Source organism: Mustela nigripes, chromosome 7 (assembly GCF_022355385.1).
Source record: "Mustela nigripes isolate SB6536 chromosome 7, MUSNIG.SB6536, whole genome shotgun sequence".
NCBI lineage: Eukaryota > Metazoa > Chordata > Mammalia > Carnivora > Mustelidae > Mustela > Mustela nigripes.
In genome coordinates, this window is record NC_081563.1 from 55448010 (window position 1) to 55473521 (window position 25512).

Sequence of the window (25512 nt, forward strand, 5' to 3'; positions counted from 1 at the left end):
TAGTTAGTATTGAAAAGAAAGAGTTCTGAGAAGTGATTAGGATGAATACAAACAGGCCAAATATGGACCTGATTAAGAATTCAGAGGGAGGGAAATCAACTCTTATGAAGGTACATCTTTTATAATTTTACTTTGTCTGGAATTTTGCTGACCCCCAGTGAATACTTAAGGAGAAAAAAATATACCCCTAGCTTGTCTGGAACTGGGATGTGAATTCAAGCTCTATGTTTTAGTATAAGGCAAAGCTTTTTTCTTTGTTTATTCTTGTGATTAAAATATTACATGAAATGAAACCTAGTAGTGTGTTATAACTACTGTTCAGATGCCACATTTCAGTTATTATATGCCATACTTTATGACTCTCAGAAACCTTTGAGATTAGACCCATGTGAGATCCTCTGGTGTCTGCTCCATCTCCTACTGAACTTGTTTGTATCTGATCGCAGTGATTTGAGCTCTTGATGGGAGAGAACGGAAGGAAAAAGTCCTCAAACTTTATAAACACAGAATACAGATTAATAGCTAAGTAAATGTTCACTTGACATAAAATGTTGATCAGGATGTCTCTTCCGAATATTTCTGCACTACCCTTGGCATTCAAGACGCATATTTGGATTCTATTAAAAAGAATCCTCGAGAAAGCCCAGAATTTACCTAGGAAAAAACGAGCAAAACATGAAATGCCCTTAAGCTTCACCATTCTATAATTGCAAGTAAGGTCATATTAACAATAATGGCCAATATCCTTGCAGTTTGAATGGCTTTTCTTAGAACAATATTACATCCAGAAACCTTAATGAGAGGAATGCATATTCTGTTTTTCTAAAAATTTTAAACTTCTGTATAACTGAAGGTGATGTTCACTGAGTTGAGAGGAGAAAATTCCAAAATATAGGTTTAAGGCTACATAATTGCTATCTTAATAAAAAAGGCTAATATCTTAATATATAGAAGCTCTTGCAAATCAAAAATGATTGATAATTGTGGGAGAAAATGGACAAGTAATAGATATAAAACAGATGCTCAACTACTAATCAAAGCAATGTAAAATGAAATTACAAAATAATATGTTTTGCCTCTCATAAAATGAATTGTTAATAATCTGAACTGAGCAGGGTGTGGGGGGAATGACAAACTCTTAGATGAGAAATGAGATTTTAAATTGGAACATTTTTAGAGGGTGATTTAATAAGACAAATAAAAAATTTAAATGTATAAATTTTGCCTCAGCAATTCTACTCTTAGGAATATATTCCAATGAAATAACCAGACAAGTACACAAAATTTATGTCTATATACATGGAAATTTTATAATAAGTAAATAATACAGATAGATTGAAAATAACCTTAATTTTTATTGGTCAAGTTTGAATAAAGAATGGTAGAATTATAAAATGGAATATGGCAAAGCCTTCAAAAGGATAAAGTGACTATTATGTGGAGTTTTCACTGAATGCAAGCATGGTTGGACACTAGCAGACTGAATAATAAAACTTTCATACTAATGTATGAAAAGATCATATATCTATAAATGTTTGTTACAGATTGAATAATGCCCCCGACAAAGGAGATTCAGGCAATGTGACCATAAAGGCAAGGATTAGAAAGACACAGCCAGGATAGGATTGTCTTGTAATTCTATAGAGAAGCAAACTGAGCCTCAGAGAGGCCATGTAAACTTCCCAAGGTCTTGTATTGTCTAATAACTGACAGAACTTGGATTCCAACCAGGCGATCTGACTTCAGAATGTCCTTGTTCATGGGCATAGGATAGTATAAGTTCAAGCTTCAACTGACTATCTTCTCTTTATTGAGCATCTATCTATGTATGTGTCATATAACAAGCAAGCCCTACCCTTGGGAAAGATAATCATTTCTTGGATGTATTATATATATTACCATATATTAAAAAAAAAAGGAAAGAGCTTTCCTTTTTAATTACTATATAGCTTTTTTTTTTTTTAACTTACTTATGCCAGATGTTATGTTAGATGCTGGAATGTAGCAATGAACAAGAAAGGGAGGTCTCTGTATCTCTGGAACTTAGAGGAGGAGATAGACAGTGAGTCTCTAAATGACCTCAGCCAAGCAAAGGGATGGAGTAAAAACATTCCAGAAAGTAGGAATAGCATGGGCCTTAGGCAAGAAAGGTATGCATTTATCCAGCAAATCCCTGTAGATCACAAGGTTGTCTCCCTGAAGAGGAAATAGAGAAAGCATTGAGTTCCCAGAAGGACTTAACAAAAATCCCACAAGTTCTTACTCATCATATCCCATTTTAATGATTAGCTTCATGAGGTCAATCTCTTAAGATAGAGGACTACAAAATATTCCTTTGTTACAACACTATAGTTTGTCATCATGAGATTATTTTAATTAAAGTACTTGAATAAACCTTAATTTTTAAGTATTTAAAGTCTTTGATTCAAATCAAATCAGAGAAATCAGATTTCCCTAATATTCTTACAATACACACACACATTCACATATTCACAGTGATACATTCTCACACCCATACATACATAGTAACACACCCTTACACACATGCTCACAGGCATTCTCCCATACACACTCATACTCTCATGCATATTCATATGCAGTAGAGCACACACAGACAATCATACAAACACACACATGCTCACATACTCATCTCTACATAAACCCACACATTCTAAGGGAGGGTGCTCAACTCATTTATTCAATATTTTAACAAATACTTATTGATCATCTGCCAAGTGCCTAGAGATGAAAAAAAAAAAACAACCCAAGATTCATCTCTGCCCTCATGGGGCTGTACCTCTGCTCCTAATGGGAGGTACAGAGACTCAACAAGACAGCAGAAAATGCAGATTATAATTCCAGCTTGTGATGAGCAGCATTGAGAAAATAAGTCAGGTGATGAGAGAAGTGTTGCTGGAAGGTAGATGATTTAGGGCAGATGAAGAAGGCTTCCCTGGAAGAGGACGTTTGAACGGAGGCCTAATGACAAGAATGAGCCAATCATTCAGAGAAAGGGAGAAAGAACAGTGCCTGAGAAGAGCAAGTGCCTGGAGAAAGGGGTTGGTGTAGACAAGGAACCAAAATGTGGTTGTATGGCTGAACTTCTATGAGCAAAGTGATGGTGAAAAAAGATCCAGGAAGGGACACAGAAGTTAAATTAAGCCCCTATAAACCCTGGAGCTGAATTGAGATTTATTCTAAGAACAGACAGAAATAACAGATAGTATATATATATGTATATGCCCCCACTTGAAAGGATTTGTAGTTTTATAAGTCCTTTCTGGCTACCGTTTGAGGAATGGACTAGACAGGACAAGGGTAGAAGCTAGGGACCCATGGGGAAGTGGATGCAGTTGGCCGGGAGGGAGTGATGATAGTGGTATGGGTATGATTGGTCACAGTGGAACTGAGGAGAAGGTCATGGATTTAGGATGTACGTTGGAAGTAAGAAAGACAGGATTTTGTCACAGCTTTGACGAGGTGATGAGATCGGGTAGGGTTAAGGATGTTCTGCTTGAGCATCTGAGGACACTGTGGTAGCTGGCCTTTTTGTAATCACTGTCTGTGTCATAGTAGTGGCTTCTATTTATCCAGGGCTTACTGTGTGCCAAGTATGTGCTTTATATGTATTATCTTATTTATTCTTTACATCTCTGTAAAGTAGGCCCTATTATTATCTCTGCTTAGAAATGAAGAAATTAAGGCTCAATGAGGTTTGCTTCTTCAGTTCCAAGGATTCATATGTAAGTGAACCAGAATTTAAATGCAAAAACTCTGAACCCAGAGTCACCTCAGTGAGACATTGAGTAACCATTATTTCAGAAGCCCATCACTTCACATTTGAATTACCAAGATCTTTATTACTAGTTTCTCTTCTGTCCTCAAGTTGACTCAAATGGTGATCAGTTCACTACAATTTGTACCCTCACCGTAGACTTGGAAGAACAAGTGAAGTGCTGACCATTCATTTTTCTATTTGTGCTGTAAAAAGATAATACAGGTGGATTAGAATTATAAATGGAAATAAAGTTTGAGGGTTATATTTGGATTATATTTTGTCTCTAATATAAGCAAGAGATTTAGTCATACAAAATTATAACCATATCAAATAAATAATTTCAGAGATGAGTGCTTTGCATATAATTTTTCCCCCATTATTCATTAGGGTTGGGGGCACACTGTTGTCATGAAACCGAACCTATTGTTAAATATGACATTACTGGGGCGCCTGGGTGGCTCAGTGGGTTAAGCTGCTGCCTTCAGCTCAGGTCATGATCTCAGGGTCCTGGGATCAAGCCCTGCATCGCGTTCCCAGCTCAGCACAGAGCCTGCTTCTCCCCCTCCCCTACCGCCTCTCTGCCTACTTACGATCTCTCTCTCTCTCTGTCAGATAAATAAATAAAATCTTTTAAAAAAATCTGACATTACTCCTGCTTCATTGGATTGCTCTTTTTCTGGTACTTCAAGACTATCTCCTTCCCCATTCAGCGATGTGTACATCCTTGATTCATGATCCTCCTTTCTTCACACATACTCCTGATATCATCGGCTGTTGTGACTTCAATTCTCACCATTTGGCCATTCCTGACCCTCAGTGCCATTGACCTCTTTCAGATCTCTGTGTAGCATTTCTTGTCTACTGGCTCCAGGCAGGAGGGAGAGAAAAGGAAGAATGAACTCCAGAGAGCAGAGTGATGAAAGGTGGTGAAGATGATGGTGATAATGACAATGATGATTTCTAGGTGTAAGGGGAGACAAGCCTGATTCAAGGTCCTAGTTAAGACATTTAAGGAAAATCTTATTTGCACTATCCATGGGGGCCCGGTGAGCTTGGAGACAAATCTACACTCAGATTCTGAACACTGAACTGTTATTGTGTATACAGGGCATCCACTGTTCTGTGCTCAAGTGAATATATGTAATTACACAAACACTACTGTTCTGTGCTCAAGTGAATATATGTAATTACACAAACACTACACGACCGTAATCCCTATATCCGTTACTCTAAATATAAGTCCCATCCCTTGTATATAAGGATGATAAGCATAATCCAACCAGGGACAGTCCTGGGAGGCCAGAGAAGTCATGGAGGTTGCTTGGCTGGATGGTGTATAGGATATATACAGGAAGGTATATAGGATATAAGTATGTTCAGATTTCTAGACAAAATAAGCTTAGGTGCTAATCTCACCTACAGGGACAAATGTATTCTTTACACTATTTCTGACCCTCCCAACTCCCACCTCTGTACCAGGATGTCTCGCTTAGCGAATAAAAAAAGCACCAGAAACAGGAGGTGAAAATACAGAGGGAGGTAGAAACAGGAGAGAGAGAGAGGAGGTGAAAGACACAGATCAATTAATCCTCCCATTTTTTTAAATCAGAGAAAACCTTGGCATTCAGTGATGATGAATCAATGCTGCTGACAGATACATCATGTTAGGATCTCAAAAATCTAATTCTTCCATCAACAGAAAAGGCAGGTAATTACCACATTATCAAAAGGCTTAACAAATACAGGAGGGAATGCCACGCAAGTACTAGTGCTGCATTATCTGACTCATCCTGTTAAAGACTTAGCGCCCTGTTCTAGACTGATCAGCACTCCTGGAGAGAGGATAGCAGAGTAGGTTAAAAATCTCTTCTTAGGAGAGAAATCTCTTTTGATTAGAAAAACAAAAACAAAAATTTGAAGGATCATTTCAATTGTGGAAAGACAGGCCTCAGGACATGGCCAGTTGTGAGATAAGGATAAATAAAGGATTACATTGTTCCTCATAATGAAATGGGAACAATTTTTAATTTTCAGGGACAGGAGAGAGGGACAGCTCATCTCTTGGCCATTCCAGAGATGAAAGGAGAAGGAGGAAGATAATGTTCAAGGAAAAGTCACAAAATGACTAATTCTCAATAGTACAAATAGCCAAAGGACTTTCAAGCACGTCAGTGTCTAATATTAATCTTCTATCTGTTGTGCTATAACTCAGGGAAACTACTCACCAGACCAACAATAAAAGTCTATTGCACATAACTATCTTTGGTAACTTCTTTGTTTGGACTGTGTTTTGGAGAATTTAGAAGGGAGTTCTGATCTCCGTTGAGCCAACTAAAGACAGAGAGCTTCCGCAAGAAGTCAGAGATAAATGAGTTAAAAATTCAGCAGAAGCCAAAAACTAGATGTGACCGTAAGAAATATATTTCAGAGGATTCTCAAAGAGACGTCTTGCGGTACACACTGAATTTCCCATGATGGGGAGATGGAATTTAACATTTAAACTCGTAAAGCTAGGGATGCCTGGGTGGCTCAGTCAGTTAAGTCTCTGACTCTTGATTTCAGCTCAGGTCCTTATCTCAGGACCCTGATTTTGGGTCCCACGTTGTGCTCAGCACTGCTTGGGATTCTTTCTCTTCCTTTCCCTCAGACTCTCCCCACTCCCTCCCTCCCTCCCTCTCTTAAAAAAGCAAAACGAAACAAAACAAAACAACAAAAAACTTGTAAGGCTAGAAGACTGAGGCTTACATCTGAGTTAATATTGCAAACATCAAAAATTTGTTTAATCTGTCCCATTGTTTAGAATAGCTTGAAAGGGAAAAAAGTTAAATACCCAACAATAGATGATTAGGAAAAAATGATAATGCATCCACTAGATGAAAAATTATGTAGTCAATTAAATAATATTTACAAAGGATTTAAAATAAAATGATAAAAGGTTTTGGTATGTTGTTTAAGATGAAAATAAATGATATTAATTGTGTATGTGGTATGATTGGAATTCTGAATTACCCGAATTCACCCTAGGAATACAGAGATGACTTGATTCTAAGAAACTTATTAATGGAAAATGCATTTATTTCCATAGATACTAAAAATACAACATCCATTATTTTTATAATTCATTAACATAATAATAGATGTTTAACATGATTTTCTACCTAAGGCCAAAGCCAGGATTTTGCTTAAATGTTGGATAATTAGATACATTCCCGTTAAAGTCTGGGAACAATTTAATACTATTCCAACTGTACTAACTAGCCAGTACAATAGGCTGGAAAAATAGCAAATATATATAACCTAGGTATATGTCAGTAAAGAACTAATTAAGTAAATGATAGAACACACAGTAGAAAACCAGGGACCATCTGCAAATAAAATACTAATATATTGTTAAAATAAAAGTGAAAAGGTATAGAGCTTGTAAAACATTGTATGTAGAATGCTTCTATTTGTATAAGGGAAAAAGCAAGTTTGTATATACACAGACTGTATAGAAAAAGAGAAGATTTGAAACAATAGTAAGGAGAGGAGTAAGAATCTGGAAGTCTGGGATGGGAAGGAAATTTTCATATAAATCCTTTTTTTCTATTTGGATTTTTGATTTGTAAGTATTACTTTTCTAATTAAAACAAAAAAAAAACTTCATAGGGGCACCTGGGTGGCTCATTCCTTAAGTGTCTGCCTTCTGCTCAGGTTATGATCTCAGGGTCCTGGAATCGAGCTCCACAGTAGGCTCCCTGGCTCAGCGGGAAGGCTGATTATCCCTCTCCCACTCCCTCTGCTTGTGTTCCCTTTCTCACTGTGTCTCCCTCTGTTAAATAAATAAGTAAAATCTTATTAAAAAAAAAAAAAGAAGAAAACTTCATAAATCAAAAAATAACAGGAAACTAAGCATCCAATTATAGAAAAAAAAATTTTTTTTTAGATTTTATTTATTTAACAGAGATCACAAGTAGGCAGAAAGGCAGGTAGAGAGAGGAGGAAGCAGGCTCCCCGCTGAGCAGAGAGCCCGATGCGGGGCTCGATCCCAGGACCCTTGGATCATGACCTGAGCCGAAGGCAGAGGCTTTAACCCACTGAGCCACCCAGGTGCCCCTATAGAAAATTTTTTAAATAAACGACGGTAAATGTACTTTATGGGGTTTAAGGCAGCCATTAAAAATTGCATGTATAAAATTAAAAGTAAATGAGAAAATGTAGTATATTGCTTAATAAATATTTTTTGAATGAATGAAATGATGAATCCCAAATGGGAAGAGATAGCATAAAAATTGTGGATACTGAATATCATAATTATATAATACAACCCACAAATATATAGATATATCCAGAGAGAGAGAAAGTAATGTGAGAAGAAAGAAAAATATAGTAGTGGTATCTTCTGCTTGGATGGTATTATAATATAAAATAAAAAACAATTTCTTCTATTTTTCTGAGTTTCAGAAATTTATATAATAAATGTGCATTGTTTTAAAATGAAAAAGTTTGTTTTAATATAGGAAGTAAGATACTTTATCTGCTTTTCTGAAGAAATGTGGATAATAGCAAATAAATTACTCCCCAAAGGTGATTCATGCAGACCCTGCAGTGTGGACACAATTTCCTTAATGTTCACCTTAAACACTACTGTTGATTTTGAGTTTTACTTGCAAAATAAACAGTGAGCCAAAAGAAAACACTGATACAATTGAACTTGATCTGATTTATTCTAAAAGCAGAGACTTGCCTAAGGCAAAATTCTTTAGGAAAACATTGCAACAGCTAAAAGGTTGTAAGCTTGTACTTAAACCAGGTGAATTTTCATTCATAAAATTACTTCCTGTTCCTATTATGGCATTGTAAAAAAAGTTAGAAACTGCTGCCCTTGGACTTTAAATTTAGTATATACTTTGTAGGAAATAAGTGACTGTGTGAAAAATGTCTAAAACACTCAGTTGTTGCTCATTAATGGTGATGTTTAGTCAAGCTATATGAAGTCAATTGAAATCATTATCGGAAATCCAGACTTAGTAAAGTAAGGGATTTTGTTGTCTCGCTAGCAGCTATTTAGGTGTTTTTAAAGACCAAGCTATCGGTCTATGGTATATAAATTTGTTGTCAGTTTCAGTGTTTACTAGTAATTGATAAATGTTACTTCACATACCAAATCTCCTATTCTACTCAAACCCTTTGCCCACTTATTCTTTTTTTTTTTTTTTTTTTTAAGATTTTATTTATTTGACAGACAGAAATCACAAGTAGGCAGAGAGGCAGTGGGGGATGGTGGGAAGCAGGCTCCTTGCTGAGCAGAGAGCCCAATGCAGGACTGGATCCCAGGACCCTGAGATCATGACCTGAGCTGAAGGCAGAGGCTTTAACCCACTGAGCCACCCAGGCACCCCCAACTTACACATTCTTTACAAGAGTGGTGCTCATCTCTTTACAAGACAGTGAGCTAATTTTTCTTTTGCTAATTTTCAAAAAACAAAATATTTTCTCCCCTGCTTTTCAATTTTTATGTTTTTTAAAAATGTTTCTAAAATTTTAAGAAGAGAAATAAAGCAAAAGCTCAATGGCTTCTTATTCCCTCTCACATTAACTATTTAGTATATCTTTCAATAACCTCAATAATAACCTCAGTGACCTCAATAACCTCAATAATCTATGTTCCCCCCAAAATACCTATTTCCTAGGCAACATACCTGTGTCTCTGGCCAGAATACCACAGCACACCACTTCAGTTCACTTCATTTCTTTGCTCATTATGTTCTTCCCATTGCCTTGTCTTCTATTCTTGGCCTGAATTTTTCTGGTTCAGGTACTCAAAAAGTGGCGAACTGTCAGCTGCTGCTGCTGTCATCTCAAGACTTGACTGGTATTAAAGAATCTTCTAAGCTCACTCACATGGTTGTTGTCTGTTAGCCAAGGCCTCCGTTTCTCCCCACATGTGCTTCTCCATAAGCTGTCACTACTGGCTTCCTCCAGACTTATTAATGAGAGAAAAGGAAAACAAGATAAAAGCCACAGGATGTGAACCAGGAGTGGGGATTATTGGGAGGCATCTCGGAGTCTGGCTACCCTCAGAACCACCACACTTAGAAACCCAGAAAAAGTCCCAGCTTCTCCTAGAAGCTTTCTTTAATCACTACTCTTCTATGATTTCCTTCTTCACAAAACACCTTTAGAAGAAGTTCTCTGCCATACTTGGCTCTTACAATGTCATTTTTGAAATTTTTTGTGTTACATTTTAAGTATTTCTTCTCAGTGCAATGTAAACTCCTGAAGTATGGTAAGTAAGACTCGATGTGTTTGATAATTCCTATTTCAATTTTAGTGATACTGGGTTTAGTAAGTATTGGGATGAGTCTGTTTGAGGGCCTGAGGAGCTTTTAAAAAATACTGATGCTTAGGTGATATCCCCAGGTAGACACTGGTATTCATTTAAATGCTCCTCAGGAGATTCCAATGAGCAGCCAGTAGCTTAGAATATTTCCTGCCTTAGTTGTAAAATGAAGAGGAACCTAATTTGAATTGTGTTTTTTGTTGTTGTTAATTATCATATAATTCCACCAAATGAAACATTTGCCATTTTTTTAACATTTGCTATTTTTTTTTAAAGATTTTATTTATTTATTTGACAGAGAGAAATCACAAGTAGGCAGAGAGGCAGGCAGAGAGAGAGAGAGAGAGAGAGAGAGAGAGGAGGAAGCAGGCTCCCTGCTGAGCAGAGAGCCCGATGCGGGACTCGATCCCAGGACCCTGAGATCATGACCTGAGCCAAAGGCAGCGGCTTAATCCACTGAGCCACCCAGGCGCCCAACATTTGCTATTTTTGACACAGTTCTCTTGCTTAAAAATATTGGGAGAAGATAAAGTAGCCATAACTCCATTAATGAATCTAATTTTTTTCACATATATAGTTTTTACTTCATACTCTGTCCAAAATAGGAATATACATAATTGCTTTTCCAAAATGTGCAAGTATCATGTCATCTAATAGAAAAATTAAATTATGAAATATAATAAAAAATTGCCCAAGAGTCATGACAATCAACTGAAATGGTTACAAATTCAGGTCATAAAAGTATTTCCAATAGATAAAATTTATAGTGTAGAGATTGTTTTCAATCTAGCCATTAAAAATCCGTCAGAAAAGGAAGTGTCTGTTTCGCTTGAGTCCTTAAGTCTTTTCCCTTCTTTTACATTGTCCCTGAGGCTTTTGAATTTTCTACTAGTTCTATTTCTAAAGGTTTCCAACTACCCCCCCACCAATACCACCCCAAACCCCAAACACAATCCACAATCCCAAAAAGGGTGGAGAAAAAAAAACAAAAAAGCCTTTCTGATACAAAGGAGTTTTTCAAAGACATGACTTCTGTGACTTGAGATGCCACAAGGAAAAGATTCTTCACAGCCTGGTTAGAAATATCAACTGTTTTCAATTGCTTATATAATAGTATTAGCCTTAGTTCTTTTGCCACTCTAATTCCCATCCTCTAATTTGAAGAAATAAGTAGTGAGCTCATTTACTTCTTAAGAATGAGATGCTTCTGTGGTAGCAGAAGCTCTTTTGAAAAGGTTAACTAATTCAAATCCAGAGGCTGAAGTTTAGGACAATGATTCTCAAGTGTGGTGCACATCCTTTACATTTTTTTTGTAAAGCACTTATCTGGGACCTATACCAGACATAATCAGCATCTTACAATATAAAATTTGCACTGATGAGCACTGAAAGACAGAGTTAAGCTTTGCTCAACATCTTGGCACACAGGGATATTTCTGAAATCCATCACCCTATCCAGCATAAATATATTAGACTAACAAAAAGTACATGGCTGTTGAAAGTAAAAGAAGGGAAGGTAAAATTGCAACGTTTGAAGACAAAATAGAAATTATGGTTATTTCTGCTGTTCCCAATTAATAGATGAAACAGTGCAGAATTATAGAAGGTTTATAACAATAGACCAACACAGAACTGACCCAGAATCTTTTACCCTACCATCACATAAAAAAAGAAATCAGATCCCCATGCTAAAAAGCTTAAAAGCCAAATTTTACCCCATAAGTGAAAATGAACAGGACTTAACATATACTTTGTATCCTAACCTTACTGCTGGTCTCATGTCAAGTTGTGTTGGAATTTCCTCTCGTATTAGGCCACATTCTGTTGATTGAAAGTTATAGAGAGCTTAATTTTCTTTTAAAAGAACTTTATATGCTTCCTCTAAAATCACATTTTAGCAATTTCATTCTTTTTCTTCCCACTGAAATTATAAAATGAATATACAATAAGTTATTTATGTAATTGTCCAAACATTGTTGCAAAAGTTGGCAATGAAGTAAAAATAAAAATAGAGTTAGTAGAGTTCTAGGAGTAGTGATATAAAAATATAGAAAAGTACATACTTTAAATCTGTACCTTGCAGATAGTTGAAGTATAACTTGTTTCCATAAAATATAGCTACCATGTTTCTTAAATTCATTTATTATGTATTTTAGGTCTAAACATTTGACTGGGTAAGAAAATTTGAAACAGTTGTGACTTAAACAGTTAGAAGTCAGAGATATAGCAGAGTTTTATAAGCAGGCAGACACAAACAACTCAAATGGAGTTGTGTTTGAAAACTGTATTTCCTGAAATATACTTTAATAATCTCTGTAAATTGGAACAAGCCAAGGGAGATAACCTCTATAGTGTTGAATATAATATCTCAAATGAGCTGGCATCAAAGATGAAGATGATGTTATAAAGTCAACATTACCCCCATTTTCTTCCTGGATATCACCCAGGCAGTGTAGAGGAAACAAAGTAACACAAGCCCCCTTTTTTTTTGCAAAACATGTATTCAACAATAAACTAAAAACTATGTGTAGAGTTTCCCATAAGAATACAGGGATGTATGCATAAAGAACAAAGGGGAAGAATATTGTATCTTCAAATTTAAGAAGGATCCAGCAAAACACACTTCTTAACAATAAGGGGCACTCTCTGAGATGTGAAATCCAATGCCTTGTTTACAATAATGGAAATAGAATACATAGGCTGGAGGCAGGAACTACTCAGGATACAGCTTACTTCTGGGAATCAAAAGGATGGCAACAAATAAGGCATCATGAAGATTGTTATTTGCAGAAAGGGAGTGCAGAGATTTGGCATTGTGATAAACCTCCATACTCCCTATCCTCACTGATGGAAAAATTAGAGAGACACACTGGCATACACAATTCTAGGTCCTCAAGATAATTCCAGCTAACCTGGAATATAGCCATCAACTCTTTCATACACTAGATTCCTGAAAATAACTTATCCTGGAGAAATTTATTGGTTTTAAAGATGAGTAACGGGGCACCTGGGTGGCTCAGCTGGTTAAGCAACTGCCTCCGGATCAGGTCATGATCCTGGAGTCCTGGGATTGAGTCCCACATTGGGCTCCCTGCTCTATAGGGATTCTGCTTCTCCCGCTGACCTCTCTCCTCTCATGCTCTGTCCCTCATTCTCTCTCTCTCAAATAAATAAGTAAAATCTTAAAAAAAAAAAAAAAAGAGTAATGGAAAAAAGGAATTATCACTAGAGCCACACAAATATACTTAAGAAAAAGAAACAAAAAAGTTTCTTACAAAGAATATTAGGCAGAAAAATGATCTATTGTAGCAACAGAAATTTTAAAATCTCAATTAAGCAGTATCTCCTATGAAGAAAGAACATGAAAAAGATATTCTAAAGTTCAGTTAAGAGATCATAAGACGATAGGAAAAAAAATCATAATGCAACTACAAAGTGAAAGAAAAAATAACAAAACCATCCCTCAAATAAAGGCAAAATATAAACAAGTACAATGGAGAAAGAAATTACAGAAAACAATAAAATAAATATAAGATAGATGTAAGAAAAGGAAAATGAAGGAGGTAAAATGGAAGAGGCAAATTGACTCAGGATTTGCACAGAGTCCTGCTGCTGCTCCTCAGAACAATTTGTTACTTGCACTGTAACCCCTGGAGGATTTCACTAGTTACCAAGCACATTTAGATATGACCTTAAGAATTACATATACTGGCAACAGGTCTTTGGGGAGAAGGACAATATATGGCCATGAAGCTGGGCAGCTGGGGATGCCCAGCTCGCTCAGGGCAGAACACCGCCCCTTCACAGAAGCTGGGCAGCTGGGGATACCTGGCTCACTCAGGGCGGAGGGCCACCCCTTTACAGAAGCCAGGCAGCTGGGAACTCCCGGCCCGCCCAGGGCGGAACGCCGCCTGCTTCTGCTTCAGGGAAGCCGAGCACCCTGGAACGCCCGGTCAGCTCAGGGTGGAATGAAAGCCGCCTGCCTCTCTTATCCGTTATCGCTCCTTTCTCATCCCAGAAGCGCCCGTTGTTAGTTAGTCCTTTGCATGTGCTTGTTTAACTATAAACTTTATCCTTCTCCTTGCTTGTCTGCAAGACGGGATTAATGTTTGACCTTCATCAATCCTTCTATTGGCTATTGTTTTCTATCCAATAAAAGTGAGACTGTGGAGTTGCTCATGGCAGCAGTCCTTTTCGACTGTTGTACCCTGCTCCCAATCTCTTGCATCTGACTTCTTTGTGCCTAATTCTTCTCTCGTCACCGACTGGAAGCCGCAGAGTCCAAAAAGAGAAAAAATGAAAAAGAACAAATAATTTTCAATATAGTTTATTTCATGGAAATAAAAGATTTGGATTTACATAATGAAAGAAAGATATATTTAAAAGAATAAACAATAAAATATTTCCTAGCAAATGTATAGGATTTCAATGAAAAATAAAAAAGTACTTGGGTAAATGGGCAATAAGCTCAAGTTACTTTTAAGGTATGGGGTATGGGTGGGGGATCAAGATGGTCTCAGAACTTTCTGTAGAAAAATTCAAAGCTAAATATTCCAGAGAAATTATATAACATCCTCAAGAAAAAAGGAGGGGTGGGTAACACTGAGAATTTTATACCTAGCCAAACTATGATTTACAAATTAAAGCGATATGCAGGAACTCAGGAAATACTAAAACTATAAGAACTCAGAAAATATTTTCATGGGTCCAGCTTAAGTAATCTACTGGAATAAGAAAATCTATGGAAAAAACTGTTAATGTTGAGCATTTATTCCATTAACATTGAAGAGTGAAAAAAATGTAGGATTAGAGTTGTAAGAGTAGAAATGTCACAAGCCCTGTCAGTATAAAAATAATACAACTCACTAAAGATGGAAAGAGCAGGGACAAGGAAGGTGAGAATTTCCAGTTTCTTTATCTTTAATTGCTTCAGATCAAAGGACATCACTAAACACTCAGCAATCATTAATAGAGATATAATTATATATGTAGATGTTAATAACATGAAAATAATATAACCAAGGGAAAGCAAATGATAGAGGAGAAGGAATGGGAAAGAAAAGGGAAATACAGTAACTATTATTGCTTATACTAACAACTTAGGCATATTTAAAGAAATGGAGAAATAAGAGATTAAGAAATGAGTCCTATGTAATATAATTTTTTAAAAAGATTTTATTTATTTGACAGAGATCACAAGTAGGCGGAGAGGCAGGCAGAGAGGAAGGGAAGCAGGCTCCCTGCTAAGCAGAGAGCTCGATGTGGGGCTCCATCCCAGGACCCTGGGATCATGACCTGAGCCCAAGGCAGAGGCTTTAACCCACTAAGCCACCCAGGTGCCGCTGTAATGTAATTTTTTTTAATATTTCATTTATTTGAGAGAGAGTGAGCAAGCAAGAGAGTGAGAGAGAGAGCAGGAACAGGGGGAGAGGGAGAAGCAGACTCCCCACGGAACAGGGAACCTGACCCACTGCTATATCTGAGGATGCTGGGATCATGACCTGAGTCAAGTGACTTAGCAACCAGGCACCCTGTGATGTAATGTTCTTATTAAAAAGGAATTCATTATCAGGGAAAAAAAATGAAAAATAGGTGCACGGGAGGGGGAAGTGCTACTTTTGAAAGGTTTTTAAACAAGTATAAATACAAAAAGCAAGGGCGCCTGGAAGGCTCAGTGGGTTAAGCTGTTGTCTTCAGCTCGGGTCATGATCGGGCTCTCTGCTTCCTTCTCTCTGCCTGCCTCTCTGTCTACTGTGATCTCTCTCTGTGTCAAATAAATAAATAAAATCTTAAAAAAAAAAAAAAAGCAAAACATAAAATAATGTGACAGCTGACACCAAATATATTTATCATCATAATAAATACAAATAAATTACCTCAACTATTAAGAGAAATTGAAACCTAACTCTATGCAAAAGACAGACTTGCAACAAAGTGATTCAGAGGGGAGAATAGAAGCATGGGCAAAATGTTACCAAGCAAATACAAGTAAACAAAAGGGAAGGGCACAATTTGGGGGTGGAGGTGATAAACTTTTAATACCAGATAAGATTGAATTTGCCCCCAAATCACTAATGAGACCAAAAATTTACATTATAAAACAAGAGGGTAAAATTGAAAATTAAAATATACTAGTTATGAATCTGTATTGTATATCAAATATTTAACTTGGATACACTATTTAAGGGACAGAGACTAGGGCATCTGGGTGGCTCAGTCAGTTTAAGGGTCTGCCTTCAGCTCAGGTCATAATCCCACGTCCTGGGATCAGGCCCTGCACCAAGCTCCCTGTTCAGTGGGAAGCCTTCTTCTCCCTCTCCCACTCCCCCTGCTCGTATTCCCTGTCTTGCTGTCTCTCTCTCTGTCAAATAGAGAAATAAAATCTAAAAAAATAAAATAAAGGACAGAAACTATTGAAAAAGAGTTCCACTTTTCTTTAGGGTAGGGGAAGTCAAAAGTAAAAATGAGATACAGCTGGATAACCTAAAAACAACAACAATGCTTTTCTTGAACCTTTCAGAGAGCTGAGTTACAAGGTAATCTATTGAACTGAATTTTGAAAAGTCTCAAGTTCTTATAAGGAGAGATAGTACACACAAACTGCTTCACCTTTGGCAGAGAATGAGAGCAAGATGTGGTTTCCATAGAAGCAGGTAAGAGAACATCTTGCTAATTGTGCTCTGTCATCTGTTCTTTGTTGTTCTTTTTCTTCTTTACCTGCCTTCTTTTGGATTAACTGGATATTTTATTAATGTTCATTTACCTTCACTATTGGCTTCTTAGTTTTACTTTTTTTTTACTTTTAATTGTTCTTTTAGGTTTTGCAATGTATATGTTTAACACCACATTTTACCTATTCAACTTTGTATCACTTATGTATATTTTAAGAAATTTATAACAGTATACTTAGATTTCTTCCCTTTCATACTATACTTAATTATTGAATTATATTTTAATTATACATATTTCATAATCCTTACAACACCTTATTACTATTTTGCTTGAGACATTCGATTATCTTTTATAAATTTTTCTAAAATTACCTGAGAAGAAAGAAAATCTAAATGACAAAATACCATAAAATAGATACAATTGTACAGTAGATATTTCTCCATAGTACCAGACTGTGAGGGCTTCAGAAATTAATTCTAAAAGAAAAAGATAAACCTATATTACTTAAATTATTCTAGAGTATTTAGTAAAAAAGACAATTTGCTAAATGCTTTTTATAAGGTGGCCATGGCATTGATAACAATGTATAAAATAGATTTCACACACTCAAAGGAAAACTAGTAGTCAACTAAACTGAAAAAAATCTTAAACAAAATATTAACAAAGAGAATCCATTAGCAAATTTCAAGAATTATACAAGAATATAGCTGGGTTGGGGTTGGATTATTTTAGTACTACAAGAACGATTTAAGATTAGGAAACCTAATAATTTAATATAAAATTGAAAACAAAAACAAGAGCAAAAACTCACAGGTTCACTTTATTAATTAGGTAACACATTCACTGGCTACAATAAATACTTCAAACAATAGTGGCTTAAAGAAAATGGAAATTTACTTCTCTTTTCAGGAATAAATTGCACATAAGCAGTTTCAAAATGATATAGTGGCATCCTAGTATTGGGGAGTTATGGTCTCAACTAACATTAGAGAATTAATAAATGAAAAAAAGGGGGAATAGATGTTGGGCAATATCAAACAGTATCCACCATAGTCATCCCCATTAATAATGATAATGAGACTTTTTTTAAAAGCATCAGTCCATGATTTTAAATAAATAGGTAAATAATAGGATATAAATAATAAAAACTATTAGCAATAAATGTATCTCATTCTAAAAGCCTGAAATGTAGATATAAAAAATACTGGAAGTGGGGCACCTGGCTTGCTCAGTTGGTTAAGCAACTGCCTTCAGCTCATGTCATGATCCTGGAGTCCCAGGATGGAGTCCCGTATCAGGCTCCCTGCTCAGCGGGGAGTCTACTTCTCCCTCTGATCTCTTCCCTCTCATGGTCTCTCTCTTTCAAATAAATAAATATTTTTTAAAAATACTAGAAGCATCCTTATTAAAATAAGAGGTAAGGTAGGATTCCCATAATAATCACAATTATTCAACCATTTTCTTGCAGATATTATTAAAAATATAAGTATAGGAATGAGAGAAATAAAATTTGTAAAGGATGAAAAGAAATTATTAGTTGTTTTGTTTATCTGTTGATGCATAGAACCCACACCTGAAAATTATGAGCTTAAAATAATAACATTTACTGTCTGTCATGATTATGTGGATTAATTAGGCAGTTCTTTACTCTCTACAGTAATTCAAACTTTATATTTAAATCACTTAATTAGTAAATAATCTAATATAAGATTCTAATATTAGATAATGTTCAAATATTTGGAGAAACATTTTCAATACTGGGTAAATCTTATCTGTAGGTCTTTGAAAGTTTTGGCTCACATGTTCCCTCTGACATGGTTCTCTCTGACTTAAGAAAGAAAAGTAGGACCAAAAAAAAAGGGGGGGACAATATTTAGTTTGTCCTCTTTTAATTGAATGATGGATATGTTTCAAATCTAAGATTTCTGTGGTTAAGTTTTTAGACTGACTTTCTCAACTTGGTTCACAAAGTAGTATTATGACTCATGCATATAGAGTTCCAGAAACAGTGCAGAAGCAGAAGCCTGATCAAGAGCCCGGCATCAGAAAAGTGGAAATAATACAGATGAATAACCAAGATTGATAACCAAATGATATAGATGAATAACCAATGCCATTGACATGACAGGAGAAATGTAGAGATTCTATATGTGAACCTTCATTGGGAAGTTTCTGGGCACATTAAAATATTTTCTGGCTGTCACATGACACCATTTGAATTGACTGTTTGTTGTTGTTTAAGCTTAATTCATCAATTTTAGAACATTTTCCAGACACATAGAACCGTTTCTATGTTTTATCCCATAACTTCCTTAAAGTATTTAGTCCTCTTTGATGTGGACTATATCCAACTTGGAAACTAAACTATGAGTTATGTGAGATTTCAGTAATACTTTCCTAAGGTAATCCACGTCTTTTGTCAGCAGTCTTTTCTCTTCTCTCAAATATAAAGACTACATCCAACATTTTAAAAAGAGGCAACTGTGTTTGTGACATGATATAGTAGTCTGGTATTGTTTCTTGCTGTCTCAGAAAGCAAAGGACAGTAAGTTTAGAAAAATAATAAACATTTTTTGAGGGGTGGAAGGGCCAACTCACGAAAATAAAAATATGTTACTTTTTTGTCTTTTAAAAAAAGTAACTTTCGGAAACTTCCCATCTTGTATGTCACATTATTCTGGTATGATTGTCAGTTACGGGGCCACTTTCCTGCCCCAAAAGTTGCATGTATCCAAGCAGGGATAATCAGAGCTCTTGTTCAGTGATTGAGAGGGAAACTGGGGGACGAGAGGTACCTATCTGCTTGTATAGGTTGAGAAAAAGCATGTAAAAGGAATAAAATTCATTTTTCTCACTATGTGGAGAGCTTGGCTAAAGATAAAGTCAACAGAGAGGGACACACAGGGACATAGAGAGGGACGCAGAGGCAAATGTAGAGTGACAGATAGACTGACCCCAAGACAACTTTTACCTAAACAATGGATCATAGCAAAATAATTTAAATAGTGGTGTACACTGTTTAATTTCATCAAACTATTTTCAACTATTTTGGAAACAAATTTTTTGCAGGATCCAGCTTTAAACCTAAAATGCTAAATACCATACATCAACAGTCTTTATACCCCTTTTTCTATACTAGGCTTATTAAAATTACATGTATGCACCTCCTGTTAGCATTACCATTCTTTTTCTTTTTTCTTTATTTTCTTTTTTAAGATTTTATTTATTTATTTGACAGAGAGAGAGATCACAAGTAGGCAGAGAGGCAGGCAGAGAGAGAGGGGAAAGCAGGCTTCCCACTGAGCAGAGAGCCCGATGTGGGGCTCGCGCCCAAGACCCTGAGATCATGACCTGAGCTGAAGGCAGAGGCTTTAACCCACTGAGCCACCAGGTGCCCCTTCTTTCTTTTTTTAATAGAAGGAGGGGAGAATGAAGAAGAAGAGAGAGAGAGAGAGAGAATCTTCAGCATGCTCCACACCTAGCATGGAGCCCATCATGGGGCTCTACCTCACAACCCTGAGATCATGACGTGAGCTGAAATCAAGAGTCAGATGGTTCACTGACTGAGGCACGTAGGTGCCCCTAGTATTATCATTCTTATGAAATGGTGTGGTGTTTGTTCAGGTATTTGAATATTTGAATATTTTGCCCATATTTTACAAAATTGAGTGGAAAACTGCATAACAAAAGTGCTAATATTAATGGGTTTAGATAATCTTAAAGTTTGGAAACAAACCTCTTTTTAAGTTGGTTTAGATTTCCAGGACTTCAATTTTTGCCTTTATATAATCCTATAAAATAAAGCTTATAGGTTATGCTATCTCAAATCATGGCAATATGTTATGTGGTTATTTCTAATATTTCTAACACAAGGCATATATCTGTATTCAGTTTTTATGTGTGTGCATGAATACACATTTAAACAAAAGTTAAATTAGGAAGTGATTATTTTAACAAAAAGGATCTTAACTAAAGAATAATCCATGCAACTCCTATAAATGAAAGTCATCCATTATGTACTATAAATATAATAAAATACTAATTTATATGTAATCTTTCCAGGAACCATCTATTATATGAAATTATATAATTAAAAACCTCCTGATTAAATTTTGGTATTAAATTGAAGCATTATGATTTTCCAAAGTATATTAACAATAATAGCACACAAATATAAAACCTACTCAAATAAACCTATAGTCTTTAGAAACAAAGAACCTTGAAAAGATCTTAGATATCTAATTTAATCCCTTCATTTTCATATTGAGTACACAGATGTCTAGAGAAATTTAGTTAACAAATAATGACAAAACCAGGAGTAGAACCATGTTTTACTAGCTAGTTCAGAAGTTAAAATATAGATTTCTGTATCTAATTGTTTTGTGTTAGGGGTGCCTGGGTGGCTCAGTCAGTTAAGCATCTGCCTTTGGTTCAGGTCATGATATCCAGGTCCTGGGATAGAGCCCCACATCAGACTTCCTGCTCAGCAGGTAGTCTGCTTCTCTCTCTCCCTCTCCCTTAGTCCTTCCCCACTGCTTATCCTTTCTCTCTCTCTCAAATAAATAAATAAAATCTTCTAAAAAAGTAAATTTTTGAAATGAAATTATGGTTTATTATTTTCTATAACTTGAAAATACAAGTTATTCATATGTATGTGAACATACAATTAAAATTGCTAGCAAAATATAAAACAAGAGTAAATATCCAGGAACTTCCATCATTTGCCTTTTTATTACTTTGTTTCAATCAAATGTTGAAAACTTTCAACTCATATGGTCAGTTTCTTAAGACTGACAGTACTAAAATATCTAGGTCAAATGAGCAAAATAAAAAATAAAAAATTCCTGGGACACCTATGTTGCTCAGTAGGTTGAGCATCTGTCTTTAGCTCAGGTCATGATCCCACATACCTGGGATCAAGTCCCACATCAGGCTTCTTATTCAATGAGTAGCTTGCTTTTCCCTCTGCATGCCACTCCTCCTGCTTGTGTTCTCTCTCTCTCTCTTTGACAAATAAATAAAAAATTAAAAAAAAAAATTCCCAAGTTTAATTCTTCTAGTTTTGCTTTTTTTTAAGTTATGGTCAGCTAGCCACTGTATATATCATTAGTCTTTGATGTAGTGTTCAATGATTCATTAGTTGCATATAATATCCAGTGCTTAACACAACACACACCCTCCTCACTATGCTTCACCTGGCTACACCTAATCCCTTCACCCCAGGTCCCCTCTGAAATCCTCAGTATGTTTCTGGAGTCCATAGTCTCTCATGGTTCATCTCCCTATCTGATTTCTCCCCCTTCAGTTTACCCTCCCTTCCCCTATGGTCCTCTGTGCTATGTCCACATTCATGTTCCACATTTATGTTCCAAAAAATGTAAATATTTTGTGTTATTTTGGGCCTTGTGAAATATGACATATTTATGCTTAGATTGGGACCTTCTCCTGAACGAAATCTGTATACTATTGCTTTTCTATTTCAAATATCTGAAATTGACAGCTTTTCTTTCAATTAAAAAAAATAATAATTTAAAAAAAAGCCCCTAACTATCTCCCTTCTCCTTATAGATAATAACTAAAAAGTCTAGACAGAAATAAAAGTTTAGCAACCTAGGGGCTCTAAAGAATTGATAAAAGTGGGCATATTTTAGAAGAAAACTAAAAGTTGGAAGTAATAATCTTCAGAAGGTGAGTTTTCTCTATTTGAGATTTTCTCTGAGGTCAAGAACATTTGTACCACAGTACAAAGTGGCTAAAATGCTGAGAGAAAATGCATAAATGCATAAAAGCTAAAATGCTGCTATCTTTTTGTCCAGAGAAATGAAGGGAAGGAGCTATGACAAGCAGAGTTGTGAGAGAGAGAAAACAAAACAAAACAACAACAACAACAACAACAAAACAGAAAAAAGAGAGCTAGATAAGGCAAATCCAAATATTTGGGCAGAAGCAAACTCTGCCCAAATCTCTGGTTGACCCTAGAACCACACATGTGCTGAGCTGATTGAAGGGAGTATGAATTGAGATCTGAGTTTCTACTCACCATAGGCAAAGCAGAGGTTTCTGTTTGAATATAACCAAACTAACCACTTGCTAAAACAAAAAACTGAAGGTTCATCAAAGGAATATAACCAAATTCAGAATGCATCCATTTCTTCCAGATTATCAAACTTGCTGGCATACAGTTGCTCATAATATGTTCTTATAATTGTTTGTATTTATTTGGTATTGGTTGTATCTCTCCTCTTTAGTTCATGATTTTATTTTTTGGGGATCCTTTCTCTTTTCTTTTTGATAATTCTGGTCAGGGTTTATCAATCTTATTAATTATTTCAAAGAAACGGCTCCTAGTTTCGTTGATTTGTTCTATTGCTTTTTGGTTTCTATTTCTTTGATTTCTGCTCTGATCTTTATTATTAATCTTCTACTGGGTTTAGGCTTTCCTTGGTGTTCTTTCTCCAGCTCCTTTTGGTGTAGGGTTAGGTTGTGTATTTGAGACTTTTCTTGTTTCTAGAGAAAGGCTTGTATCGCTATATATTTTCCTCTCAGGACTGCCTTTGCTGTGTCCCACACATTTTGAACAGTTGTGTTTTCATTATCATCTGTTTCCATGAATTTTTTCAGTTTTTCTTTAATTTCCTGGTTGACCCATTCATTCTTTAGTAGGATTCTCTTTAGCCTCCATGTATTTGAGTTCTTTCCAACTTTCCTCTTGCGATTGAGTTCTAGCTTCAGAGCATTGTGATCTGAAAATATGCAGGGAATGATCCCAATATTTTGGTACTGGTGGACACCTGATTTGTGACCCAGGATCTGATCTATTCTGGAGAATGTTCCATGTGTCCTAGAGAAGAATGTGTATTCTGTTGCTTTGGGATGGAATGTTCTAATGTTCTAATGTGATGTCCATCTGGTCCAGTGTATCCTTTAAGGCCTTTATTTCCTTGTTGATCTTTTGCTTCGATGATCTGCCCATTTCAGTAAGGGAGTGTTAAAGTCCCCTACTATTATTGTATTATTGTTCATTTGTTTCTTTGATTTTGTTATTAACTGGTTTATATAGTTGGCTGCTGCCATGTTAGGGGCATAGATATTTAAAATTGTTAGATCTTCTTGTTGGACAGACCCTTTAAGTATGATAGTGACCTTCCTCATCTCTTATTATAGTCTTATATAGTCTTATAATGGCTTAAAATCTACTTTATCTGATATAAGGATTGCCACTCCAGCTTTCTTTTGATGTCCATTAACATGGTAAATTCTTTTCCACCCCCTCACTTTAAATCTGGAGGTGTCTTTGGGCCTAAAATGAGTTTCTTGTAGACAGCATATTGATGGGTTTTGTTTTTTTATCCATTCTGATACCCTGTGTCTTTTGATTGGGGCATTTAGCCCATTTACATTCAGGGTAATAGAGAGATATGAATTTAGTGCCATTATATTGCCTGTAAGGTGACTGTTACTGTATATTGTCTCTGTTCTTTTCTGGCCTACTACTTTTAGGTTCTCTCTTTGCTTAGGGGACCCCTCTCAATATTTCTTGTAGAGCTGGTTTGGTGTTTACAAATTCTTTTAGTTTTTGTTTGTCCTGGAAGCTTTTTATCTCTCCTTCTATTTTCAATGATAGCCTGCCTGGATATAGTATTTTTGGCTGCATATTTTTCTTGTTTAGTGCTATGAATATGTCATGCCAGTCTTTGCTGGCCTGCCAGGTCTCTGTGGATAAGTCTGCTGCCAGTATTATATATTTACCATTGTATATCACAAACTTCTTATCTTGGGCTGCTTTGAGGATTTTCTCTTTGTCACTAAGACTTGTAAGTTTTACTATTAGATGATAGGGTGTAGACCTATTCTTATTGATTTTGAGGGGGGTTCTCTGTGCCTCCTGGATTTTGAAGTTCTTTCCCATTGCAATATTAGGGAAATTATAATAATTCACTCCAATATACTTCTTCCCCCCTCTCTCTTTCTTCTTCTTCTGGAATCCCAATTATTCTAATATTGTTTCATCTTATGTTATCAGTTATCTCTCAAATTCTCCCCTCGTGGTCCAGTAGTTTGTATCTCTTCTGTTCAGCTTCTTTATTCTCCATCATTTGGTCTTCTATATCACTAATTCTCTCTTCTGCCTCATTCGTCCTAGCAGTAAGAACCTCCATTTTTTATTGCACATAATAGTGTTTTTGATTTCTGCTTGGTTAGATTTTAGTTCTTTTATTTCTCCAGAAAGGGCTTTTATTTCTCCAGACAGCATTTCTCTAATATCTTCCATGCCTTTTTCGAGCCCAGCTAGCACCTTGAGACCTGTCATTCTGAACTCTAGATCTGACATGTTACCAATGTCCATATTGATTAGGTCCCTAGCCTTCAGTACTGTCTCTTGTTCTTTTTTTTTTGTGGTGACTTTTTCCACCTTGTCATTTTATCCAGATAAGAATATACGAAGGAGAGAATAAAATACTAAAAGGGTGGCAAAGACCCCAGAAAAATGTGCACTAACTAAATCAGAAGAGACCCCAAATCATGGGGAAAAGAAACGAAGTAAAAAAAAGCTCAAAAATTTTTTTTAAAAATTCAAAATATACATATATATTAGACTGGTGAATAGAACGGAGCCACCCACTTGATTTTGGGTGTATTTGGTCTCTTGGAAGAAACTACCTCCAAAATTTTAAAGAAAGAAAAACTTATATATGTATACAAAAATAAGGGTAAATACAATGAAGTGATGGAATATGAC

The 25512-nt window shown here is 35.9% G+C and overlaps 1 long non-coding RNA gene across 9 annotated transcripts in view; it reads left to right on the plus strand.

Annotated features, from left to right (window-relative positions):
• The window catches only part of LOC132021494 (uncharacterized), a 219177-nt gene that overhangs the window by 97873 nt on the left and 95792 nt on the right, over nt 1-25512 (plus strand). For 3 of the 9 annotated variants that reach the window (XR_009405359.1, XR_009405364.1, XR_009405362.1), the window contains one exon: nt 16621-16753. The exons of the other annotated variants lie outside the window; for them this stretch is intronic. This is a non-coding gene — a long non-coding RNA (uncharacterized LOC132021494). The remainder of the gene's footprint in view (nt 1-16620; nt 16754-25512) is intronic. 9 annotated transcript variants of the gene reach the window in all.